This window comes from Raphanus sativus, chromosome 6 (genome assembly GCF_000801105.2).
Source record: "Raphanus sativus cultivar WK10039 chromosome 6, ASM80110v3, whole genome shotgun sequence".
In the NCBI taxonomy this organism is placed as follows: Eukaryota; Viridiplantae; Streptophyta; class Magnoliopsida; order Brassicales; family Brassicaceae; genus Raphanus; species Raphanus sativus.
Window position 1 is genome coordinate 29,504,796 of NC_079516.1, and position 12,969 is coordinate 29,517,764.

At 29.3% G+C, this 12,969-nt stretch overlaps 1 non-coding gene across 1 annotated transcript; it reads right to left on the bottom strand.

Moving 5' to 3' along the window:
• Window positions 1–11,463: 11,463 nt before the first annotated feature.
• On the bottom strand, window positions 11,464–11,564 carry LOC130497152 (U6 spliceosomal RNA). The gene has a single exon (XR_008936163.1). It is a non-coding gene; the product is annotated as a U6 spliceosomal RNA (small nuclear RNA).
• Window positions 11,565–12,969: the final 1,405 nt, after the last annotated feature.

The following is a 12,969-nucleotide window of genomic DNA, read 5'->3' on the forward strand; positions in this document are numbered from 1 at the left end:
AAAAATAAAGTGGAATGTGAATTTAGAAGTGATAACTTGAACGAATTAAATTTGCTTATACGTCTTGTATACTGAGGCAGTATTGTATAATTATATTTAATGTTGTTATATACACTTCCTATAAAAGAATAGTTTTAAGATAAATAAACATCCGTTAGATTTGAAACTTGAATATTTTATATCCAATAAGCCCCACAAACACTTAAGTACATGTTTTGTAAGAAAAAAGAAAACAATTAAGTACATGTAGCGTTGGAATATCATTCTTTTCAAGGACAGATGAGCGTTGGCAATCATCGTTGTTATATACACGATCCTCTATATATATGAATAGCTAAAATTAATTCATTATAGTATCAAATAAATCAAATCTCGCACCTATTATTTGTCGCGTTTCTTTAAATTTTTACCAAAGAAACAGTGATGTTTAGATAATGCTATATTTATGGAGTAACTACCCACATTCATGAGTAATAAATATGAGCGAAGAAAGAAGCAACTACCAATTTTATCTACTGTCCTTATGTTTCCAATTATATGTTCAGAATTCATAAACATGCCGTTACAAGGTGACGTGGCCTTTTCAACTTGGATGAGAATAAAATAGTAAAAATTAAATATGGGTGAACAGAATAAATAAAGCCAACTATCCATTAAATACTATATATGTTTTTTGTAAATTATACATACTATATATGTTGACAGAAAAAAAGAACAAAAACGTACTATGGTGATGATTGGTTCGACTGTGGCCGTAAAAAATAACTGTAGCGATTTAGTTATATGTAAGTTGATTGTAGCTCTAAAATTTTTACTTTAAATATTTTTTGCAGAAATTTTTGTTTTAATTAAAATTGTTATAGTTATAAGATATATGCCGTAGATATTTCAATATAAAATATGTGATGTATATATAAAATAATTACTTTTTATCAACTAAAATCATTTATATTAATGATTTTTATAAATTATCAAAGTTACTGTTATTTAAGATGTGATATGTAAATAATATTTATGTTATATAAAATATTTCAATAATTTTTAAAACACACATAATTAAATTAAAATATTCATAGATCTTTTTACTATGGTTATCTAATTTATTTGATATTATAGATAGTTTTTATTTTATTTTACAGTTTCTACAGCATATAAAAAATTTGCTTTAGTTTTTTTTGTAACTTTAAAAGTAAAGCTAAATATAATTGGTAAAATTAATAGAAATTTGTTGTATGTTTTAACTTTCAAAAATAAAGCTACAACATAATTGATAAAATTTAATGCTTTAAAAATAAATAAAGTTAAAATAGAGAGATACAACTCAACCAATCATCCACATATATTATATTTTTTTGGTAAATATTTACATACTGTATTCACCCAATCTTTTTTTTCTTTTGAAAGCACATTCACCCAATCTTGGGGCCAACCTTTTAATTTTGATTTAGGGTGTAACTGTTGTAAGTTCTTCGACTCAGTTATTGTGGGAGGCTCCTTTATTTTACTCTTTCTTAAGTAAGATAGGAAATTGTAAAAAAAAAGGGATAGGAAATTGATTTTGTTTTCTCTTTTCAGAGCTACAAACTAACAAATTGAAGAGTTTAAGTAAGACTAGATTTTGACCCGCCCTTGAAAGAGCGGGTATTATTTTCACTTTTATGAAATATATTATTTGTTTGTAATTATTAAATGTATTTATCTTATTAAAACTTTCTTTATGATAACTGATAAGTTCGACATATAGAGTCTCTCTGGTAAACTATGTAATTTTTGGTTTTGTGTATTCTCTCTAATAAATATATTTATTTGGCTTGTTGCTAAAATAAATAATTTTAGAATGCAAATGTATAATACTTTATATTGATATTTTGTTTAAACAATGTGACATATTTCTATATTAATTAAATATTTACATTGTAGTTTAATTTTTTATACAAATAAACATATTTGTATAGTTTGTTGTTAAAAAAATAATTTTGAATGCAAATGTACAGTACTTTTATATTGAATTTTTGTTATGTGCAGCCATTATTTTTTGTTCAAATATAAATCATTTTCAAATACTTTCGTTATTTGAATATTTTTAATTTCCTATACATCAAAACAAAATTCATACATACCCAGGGGATTCAATTTGAAACTCACACATACATTTATATCCAAACATGACCTAATATCAAAACCAAAAAAAATCTATACCCGAAAAAATTGACCAGTACCTAAATGGGTACCCAAATATTTATTTCTAACGGATTCCGTAAACAAATAAATAATATTTTATTTGTTTGGCTAAATTAAATGAAATATAAAATTTTATTTAGTAATATTTGTAAAATATTAATAATGATCAATATATGAATATCGATTTGTTTCAATAAGTTTTAGAATTGTAATTAATGAATTTAAATTGATTTGAAATGCAGTGGTAGAATCTGTAAATAAAAAAATACAAAAAGGAAGTACCTAAAAAGAAATATCAAAACCCAAAAAAATATATACCCGAAAGAAACGACCCGTACCTAAATGGATACATGAATATATATGCCTAACTGATTTTGTAAATAAATAGAAAATATTTTAATGTGTTTGGCTAAATGAAGTTAAATAGAAATTTTTTATTTACTAATTGTTTACAATATTAATAATGATCAATATATGAATATCGATTTGTGTAGATAATTTTTGAAATTTTAATTAATTAATTTAAATTGATTTTAAATGCAATGGTAGAATCTATAAATAAAAAAACACAAAAAGGAAGTACTAAAAAAGAAATTTCAAAACCCAAAAAATCTATACCCGAAAGAAACGACTCGTACCTAAATGGGTATCCGAATGTTTATGCCTAACTAATTTTGTAAAAAAATAAAAAAATATTTTTCTGTGTTTGGCTAAAATAAGTGAAAATATTTTTTAATAGTAATTTTACATATTAATAATGATCAATATATGGAGACATCAATTTGTTTAGATAAGTTTAGAATTATAATTAAGTAATTTAAATTGATTTTAAATGTAGTGGTAAAATCTGTAAATAAAAAAATTACAAAAAGAAAATATCTAATTTTTTATAAATGCAATGACTAAATGTGTAAATAAAAAGAAGTAAATATACTGCTATCAATGTTTCCAAACACTTTAATTCTTTTTAATACTCCTATCCTTGTATCAAACATCTTCATTTTGTACTACAACTTTAATAATATAGATAATATAGATAGATGTGAGGCTCGTTCTATCATGCCCTTATGGTTTAAACATGTGTTAGAGTCAGATATGTCTCATGTAGGTGTGAACTTTATTGGTTAATTGAACGTTGAAGTTGGACTTGAGAAAAAAAAAGCTAACAAATTGAAGACATAATTTCCGTTGAAGAATGAAACTTGCATTTAGAGTACAACTAAATGCGTTGTATGTGTTCACAATGATAAAATCCATTCAATTCTTAGAATCAAACCCATACATGACATATAATCAATATTTTGAAAACCAGATACATTGACTAGACATTGTACCTAGGTCAATGGTGAAACTGGTTAATCAGTTGAATTAAGGTTGATTTTTAATTTAACTTTAAATTATGTAACTGTATATATATATATATATATATATATATATATATATATGTATAACTACAACTTATAAATTTAATTAAATATTTTATCATGAAAAAATCATATAAAAATTAATCTAAACATTTTAAATAGTTAAATTCTTTTTGTCAAATGGTTCCATTACTTGGAAAAATCTATTGGGCAAATACAAAGTGAAGTTACATTAAATTTTCTAGCCCATTTATTCATTTTTTTAAACGAAGTCCAATAACCAAATTCTAAGTGATGTTCAGTTGCTTTAAACGCGTGCAACACCGTTTTCTGTCTTTATGACATGCATCGATGAAATATTGCAAACATGGTTGGAGAGATTGACACAACAACATCGGCATGCGATATCCCCATTGCTAGAAGCTTCACCGGAATTCCTCTTTCGCCTTCAACCAACGCCATAGCTGAAAACTTCAACACCTTGCTCTAAGATAATATAAATCAATTCCCAAGAAAAATCTATGCCGGACCACCACTTAAAAGCCAACTTTACTAAACCCCTCTTGAATCAGTCAAAGTTTAATCCATCATAAACATCATCATTTCCAACAGTAACACTGTGCCCATATGCCTATTACCAGCGTTAATGTCAGGCAGAGGCTGATTCCCAAGGAAAACAATATGAAGCATACACTACAACAAATATAGGTATTGATAGCAGATTATAATAGCACAATTTTCGTAACTGCTATGGAAAAGTAATTGGAAACCTGGATAACAAACTTATAGCATTTTACTTATGCTATGCCGAAAAATCAGTAAACGGAAATTAAAAACTCACTAATCACCCAAGTTTTCACAATTAGCGCCAACACTTAGAAAAAGAGGGTTTTCGTGGCCAATTAGCAAAACCAATACTTTTCATAGCATTAGAAAAAAAAAAGGTTTCTCATTTTCTCCGTCTTCTCTTCGTCTCCACCACGAGCTCAATGCTCTCTCCACCATCTCTGACTCGATTTCTCGTCACTCACCAACAGTAATCTCTTCGCTCATCTTAATCGAGTCTCCAATTCGATTCAGCCATCATCATCTCCGATTTCAAATCCGAGGTTCTAAATTGAAAGTGAGTTCGTCGATTCACCCTTGGGTTTTATTGTAGGATTCATGTTGCCTGGAGTCTATGATGCAGATTACACCATGAGGATATTCAATTCAGATGGAAGTGAACCAGAGGTGGGCGTTTTTTATAAGATATGTTTTGATTGAGTTCTTGTTGCATTTCAAGTCGACGGCTATTTGGGTTTGGTCTTGTACATGTGTGGTAATAGAGTTTGATGCTTGCAAGGTTCATTGCTGAGCTTGAGAATTTGCAGGGGAAATAATTTCTGATACTTGCTTGCTATAGTCTCTGATGTCGTTTTATTTTCGTTTGGTTTGATTGTTCCAGAGATTCCTGATGACGAACAGGTAAAGCATTCAAGATGATGGGTTAGGTAAAGCTTGGACTTTTTTTGTATCTCGTCTTTATGAGTTGTTTATTGCAGTGTGATCGAACATGTTAAGGTTGACATGGCCATACCGATTCTAAAAGCATAAGACGCCCCAAGTTGCCTGAGACCAAAAGTGAAGCTGCCTTTCAGGCAGATAGTTGTTAATAGAGTAAGCTGGAATGTTACTTGTGTTAGTATGACTATGGGCAATCCTCACTGTGTTGCATTTGGTGTGTTCGTTTATGCTGCTAAACTTCATATTCTTATTGTTCTTCGACATATGGAACTAACACAGGTTAGTGGAGATTCATTATAAGATTTATCCAACATCTCTGTTGATTATAAGCACTCTATGTTTCTTAAGCATACTTACAACCTACAGGAGCAACTTTGGCATGTGGAACTGGAGCTTGCGCTCTGGTTGTTGCAGCGGTTTTTGAAGGTCAAGCGAACAGGGTAAGTTTCGAAACAGATGTTGTGCGCAAGAGTTGATCCCTTTAGGGAAAACCTTGTATTCCTTTTAATCTTCCCGTGAGGCTAAGCTCATGTTTCTCCTGTTTCAGACTGAGAAACAGCAGTTCCGTGGGTTCTATGCAGACTTTGCTATGGCAACAAGAATAGCAATACCTAGGGCCTGGCAATACCAGCCTAAAAATCCGAAGATTCACTCCACGATATCTTATTTGTTTTTTTTAAGCTTCTCTCTATATTCTGTAAATACTTTTGTTCTTCCAGATATTGTGTATTCAGTGCATATAAAGGAAAATAAAATTGGTAATGAAAATATATTTTAAATTGTTTATTTACTGATATACATTAATCTACTGATTTAAATTTACCATCGGTTATGTAAAAGTTGGCAGTAATAATTTAACTGATAAATGATATAATTATACAAACCATTTTTAAAATTGTTATTAATAAATAATATAGATAATTGAAATCAGTAATTTCAATCAATGAAAATAATAACATCATTTAGAAATTGATATAAATGTTACTATGTTAGCATCACTTTCTACAATTGATGTATATTGCAAAACCCTAAACCCCAAAATTTAACCTCAAACCACATACAATACTTCAAACCTTATAAACTACAAATCCAAACACTCAAATTTTATATCATACATAGATCTTCGACTTATTAACCTCTAAATACCCTAAACTCTAAAATTCAAGCTTAAATGGTATCCTAAATACTAAATAAAATCTAATACCCTATACCCTAAAATTCAAACTTAAATGATATTCAAATATAAAACTCTAGATTTAATCATTTTTGAAGTTTAGTCTCAAACCTAAAATTAAATTTTAAAAATTTATAATTTATATTGTGAATTATAATTCTTTAAATTTTGTCTCAAAATAATTTTTGTGCATTAAAATTTACCACTAATATTTTGTTTTTGTTTTTTTTTTGTCAATGGGCCACTAATATTTTGTTTGTTAAAACAAAAATAAAATAAGAAATAGTTGCAAATAATATGATTGGTCAAAATAAAGCGACCAATAAAGTGCAAGGACAAGGATTACACTACATTTTAATTCCAACCGTTGATCAAACTACATCTAATGGACAAGAATGCATTGAAAATATGTGTTTGTCTCTCTCTTCTCTTATCTGCGTTTCCCTAATTCTTCGATTTCACTTTTCTGTGTCTCGGTCTCTCTATCTTTTTCTCCATCACTTAAACAAAATCTGTGTCAACCACCATAACCATCACCATAACCATCAACGAATCTGTCTCTGAAACCATCATGACGTCGTTTGGAAGAGACCAACACCATATGAGAGAGACAGTACATCGAACAGCCGAAGAAGACCATGTCGAAGGATGAGAGGAAGAAGAGAACGGCGACGGCGATCCCGATTCATGTGGCGACTGAGAAGATGAAGTGAGAGAGGGAAGTTTTGGGTACAAATAACCAGATCTATCACTATCGTTGCTAATCTGTACGTGACTGTATGTTGTTTCATTCATAATGTCTTATTATTTGATCTTAGTTTCTAATACTGTTTTGTTTTGGTTTATTTGGTTTGTGTAGAACAAACGTGGGGAGAAGGTTGAGCTAGAGCCTATGGTGATGCCTCAGTCTGAGTTTGATCACGCTGACAAAACAGATGCTCTCTAGACTGGAGTAAGAGAACAGAGGCGGAGGCTGGAGGCCAAGGATTAGGGTTACAAAGCTTGAGTTTAGGTTTTGGTTAATTAGATTTTGGTTTGATGTGTTTAAATTAGTTTTTACTTTAATGTGTTCTGGTCTAGTTTTGTAAAACAGATTTTGTTTGTGAATTAAATTTAATTAATAAATAAAAATTAATTAATTATAAATTAATTTTCGATTTAATGCTGAATTATTTTATTTTTAGTTAAATAATATTAATTTATGTGATTAATTTAAATTATGTTTTGTAGTTACAACTCAGATATATACAGCTCAATATCAATGCTACTAAACATAAAATAATCGCACTAAGAATGAGCTAGTATAACATATATCATAGCAAAGAAATATAGCTACAAATAAATTATTTATAGCAACGTATATCCACTATTATATAATTTAATATAGCATGGTTCATGTGTCATTAGTAATTATAAAACAGCATTAGGAATATGCTATTATATGTTACCCTATTATAGCGCCTGGTAAAAACGCTATCATATCTTGCCATCCTATTATAGCGTCGGCTGTAATAGCATTTATAAAAACGCTATAAAAATACTAACATAGCGCTAATCGTCTGCTATCAATGCTTATATTTGTTGTAGTGATATCCTTTGATGAAAATATTCAATGCAAGCTAATCGGAGTTCAATTAACACGCAAACGAGAACCCATAACAAAGACACCAGACTCAGTTGAAGCTTTTATTATTACTCAATCCAAAATTGAAGAGATAAAAAGAGACTGAAACCAACAGCTTCAAATTTCGGATTGAAAACACGTTAGAATCCTCTAGAGAAGAAACAATAGCCCGAAACAAATTCGATCCAGAGATCAAATATATATATATATATATATATATACGAAAAACAAAAGGAAAGAGTAGATAACAGGCGGCGTAAGCCAACCGGCCACCAAAATCAAAGTCAATTGCCAGAGTTCTAGTAGAGAGAGGTTGGAGAAATGAAGAGGAGAGATAAATTCTTCTTCACAATATGTTTTTAAATAGTTAATTAAATATGTAGTTATTACCAAAATATAATTAATAACTAGTACTAACACAATTTTAAAAAAATATAAAAATATGATATAGTTATATATTACATAAGAAAAAGAATTAGAAAATGATAAATATATTTAAATAACTTAAACCATTAATTTTTAGTTGTAAAATCAAATTTAAGTAGATATACACACAAAAAATATAAATATAATTTAATTAATCTTTCAAGCACGGAAAATATTGAGATCACTAGATGATAAGTTTTTTTTTGGTCAAAAGATCATTCTATTACTCCAATTTGAGATGATCTGGATAACCATACATAATAGAACAACCAACAAACAAATGGTCTTATGAAATGATGGAGTGACTATAGTTAAGAAATTGGTAATTCCAATTTTGTTCCTGAGGAGTATAGCATATAATGAAATCTTGAAATCTTCTCTTCAGTTCTTGTATCTCCTCCACATATGTCAAGAAATTCGGCAATGCACGAGGTTCCCCTAACATTGTTGTCAAGTTTTTCCAGTCAGTCCTAAATTGCTGACATGTCGAATGATTCAACATACTTTCCATTGTCCAGCGTAGCACTTCCAACTCCGTATGAAATGCGGATTCTCTTTGTCTTTAGTTTCTTGTCCCCATAAGTGTATCCGTCTTGTGTTATCTAGGCACATACATCCACATCTACTAAAAATAGACGTAAAGTTCCAATTTCCAAACATATATTCTCTAAGCATAAGGCTTAAGATGTTGCTATTGGTATTTTGATAAAATTAGTAGTTAGTTCATTTACTGTGAATCATGTTTGGCTTTCTCCTTTTGCATCATTAAATAGAAAGTGAGATAAATCATCGTTGCATAAAACATTTATAGTTTTAACTCTATATATTTTATAAGATAGATCAACTATATTATAGAAGTGGATTTTGTTTCAATGCATAACTATAACTAGAGCTTGACCCGTGCACCCGCACGGGTGTATTTTGAGAAAATATACATATAAATTCTTTATAACACAAAATGTAATGATTGCACAAAAATACATTCATATGGGTATTCGTTTGATTTGTAATATATAATATTTGTGATCGACAATTTTTAATGTGTGTGTAATTTGTTGATTGCTCATATTGTGGTTGGATACAAAACAATAATATTTTGTCTATCAACTTAAACAGACTCATACGTGGTAGCTCCGCATTCATTAGGGGTGTCAAAATGAGTTAGCTCGCTCAACTCAGCTTAGCTCAGCTCATAGTGAGCTCGGATCTTTCATGAGTTAGCTTAGTTCAATCCATTTATTATATGAGCTTCAATATGCAAACTCAAACTCAGATCATATAGATCATGAGTTAAATGAAATAACTCGTGATAAAATATTAAAATTAAAAACTATAAAAATAATTAAAAAATAAAATATATAATAAATTTTTATAATATTGTTTTAAAACTTAAAAAACAATAATACTAAATAAAATCAAGACCTAATAATATATAAAATAAAAGCTAAATTAGTGATCTAAAAATATATTCCACATAAGAGTCTTGTAATGATTCATCTTCAAACTCTCCATCTATACAAATCATAAAATATATATATATATATATATATATATATATATTTTTTTTATGTAAATATAATATGAGGATTGATATCAATATTCCTTTATATAAATAAATATATATATATATATATACTTTTGGTTTTACATTTTAGTAAAATAAATATGATTAATATAGAAACTATTTTTTGCATAAGAAAAATAGAAGTCATCCATATATATACAAAGTATAAAAACTACCAAGCTCATGAGTTAGCTAATGTTCATTAAAGATCGTTCATATAACTCGTAATCTAATTTAAGCTCGATCATTAAGCTCATTTATTAAATGAGCCTAAAAAATAGAGATCATGCTCATGAAAATCAAGCTGAGCTAAGCCAAATCATGAGCTATAACTCATTTTGACACCCCTAGCATTCATATGGACAACAAACGATGGTTGCTTCCTTGCATTACGTGCGAGACTATCCGTCCTTGAATTCTGCGTAAGTGGTATATGAATGAGCTTTGAGCTGTGAAAACTTCTCTTCAGGATCTTTATATCTTCCAAATAACTTACAAAGGCTGGTCATTCTTCTGGTTCCGAAACCATCTTCACCTACTGAGAATAATTCGTTTCAAATATAACTTTAAAATGTCTTAAATTCCTCATAAGCTAGCCCTGTTCGTTCGGTGAACGCAGTGTCAACCACTTGCGATCAAAAAAATGTAAAGGAAGTTAATTGACAGCTCAGCAACCAATCAAATTAGAGAATTAGAAGGTGAAATCATTGGACGCCGGCGACACCTCAACGGATGAGCGGGAGACGCTGTTATTTGCAGCGGCAAGAAAAGTACGGAAAAGATGAGTAATGACAGACGCCGGCGACAACTATATAACAACGGACAGTTAAAATTTCTCCCATTTGTTCGTTAATTTTTGGTCGCAGCCTGTGACGCTGCGTCAGAAGAACGAACAGGGCTATACATTCCATTACCCATGAGAGCCTCTATCTTCGAGTGGAGTGGTGACTGACTAGCTCTTGTATTTCTCGCTCCCATTAAACCATCAAATCCTGCTCGTTTGCTATACCATCCTTCTCCCAAGTAGTTTCTTGGTTTTCCCATGATCCATACGTAAAACAAAATTTACCTGGTATAGGCGGTATTGTTGCTTCTACTGGCAATCTAGTTTGATCAATCCTCTGGGTACCTGAAACATGTGCCTCATACCAAAGTAACTACTATGTTTCTGCCAATTTGAGAGTATCTTTAGGATCAAGATCAAATTGATAAAAAAACTTTATTGTTCATTCCTTTCCATAAGTACCATAAGATCCATGTAAATTGATGATCTTCCAGTTTCGGGAAAACGCTCCAAAATAAATGATCTATGTTTGCGAATAGTGACTGAGTGGAAATATGTATGGATTCGATAGGATTCGTGAAAGTATCCAACCCTGAACTGCCGGTGGACATTCAAAAAGACATGATTTATTGATCCTCAGGTGTTCCACATCGTGTGAAAATTGTATCCCCTTGTATTACTCTTGCTCTCATTTTTTTCTTAACTGTTATACATCCTAACACTAGTTGTCATAATTTTTTTTATCTAAAGTGGACAGCGTACTTTCCAATAAATAGCGACCAAAGGACCATACTCTCATAGCATTCTTTCTCTATTAAATAATATGTTATATAGGATATTTGCCAATTGATATATTTTTTAACAATAGTAACTATTTTTCGCAGGGATCATGCTAATCTTCTCTATGTTGTTCCAATATTAATAGATGTCCCCGAAGAGATTGTGGTATTCTTTCACCCCTAAACTCGGAAATAAAGGTGTTTATTTGGGCAATGGAATGTATAAAGAATTTACGCCAGTATCAGGTCACATCTGCAACAGATTGTTCTCAATTGATGAAGATGGTTTCGGAACCAGAAGAATGTCCAACTTTTGCAAGTTACTTCGAAGATATCAAGATCTTGAAAGGCGGTTTTCATTCTTCCGAGCTCCTCCATATACCAAGAACGATGAATTCAAGGACGGATAGTCTTGCACATAGTGCTAAGAAACAACCGAGCTTTGTCGTCCATATGAATTCAGAGCTATCAGTTTGGTTTGCAGAGTCGTCATGAGTTTATGTTTTTGTTGATGACAAAAAAAGAATATTTTTGATGTATTTATTTATGAATTAAAACATCAATTATTATGTTCATGGATATTAATAAATATATGTTCCCAAAATTAAATGAATTTATGTTTTAATAAGAGATATATATATATATATATATATATATATATATATATCTAAGTTTTTTATATGCCAAACAAATTCCACATAATGTTTATTTTTGAGAAAATATTGAATTGAATTTTTACTTGTTTTATTCTTAAAATTCAAATATATATGTGCGAGTTATACTAATCATCACAGTTTTAACATATATTTTTTAAAAAATAACTTCATATGTTTTAATAAAAGAATCTAAAGTTTATATTATGTATGAAAAATTAAATAATAAAGTTTGTAGTCACATTTTGAACAAATTTGTATATGTTTATTGTAAAATTTGGTTAGAGGATAATCCGGTTAAAGAATAATTGTAAGTTTGGTATGTTTCGTTAGCGAAAAACCTAAGAATTTTTTTTTTTAATTTATAACTTAAGTTTGTTAAGTTTTAATAGAGAAGAATCTATCAAAATAAATGATTTGTTGCTAATTAACTAATCATTATTAATTCAATGTCATAAGTTGTAATTATTATGATGAAAGAAGAGTTATTTTTTAAAGGTAGTTCAATTTTAGTAATATAGATTTTTTATGAAATCATACTCCCTATATTTCCAATTATAAGTAGTTTTGTATAAAAGCACAATTATTTAGTAAAATACACTTAAGCTTTAGCATTTAATTGAAAATATAAAACAGACAATAAAAAATTACCCTTCTAACTTTATTTTTATTTAAATGTTATTTTATTATATTACTTTTTGCATTGGATTTTGAAAAAAAATTACATTGTGAAATAAACAAAAGCATTCAAAACTACTTATATATATAAACAGAGAGAGTATTGTTTTAAGTATCTACTTTATTAAAATATATAAGTACACATATAGAATACCCTTTGAAGTTGCACATTATTTACACTTCCATGCCATTGAGAATTAAATTAAACTATTTATTTTAATGCTTATTTTTCGGTT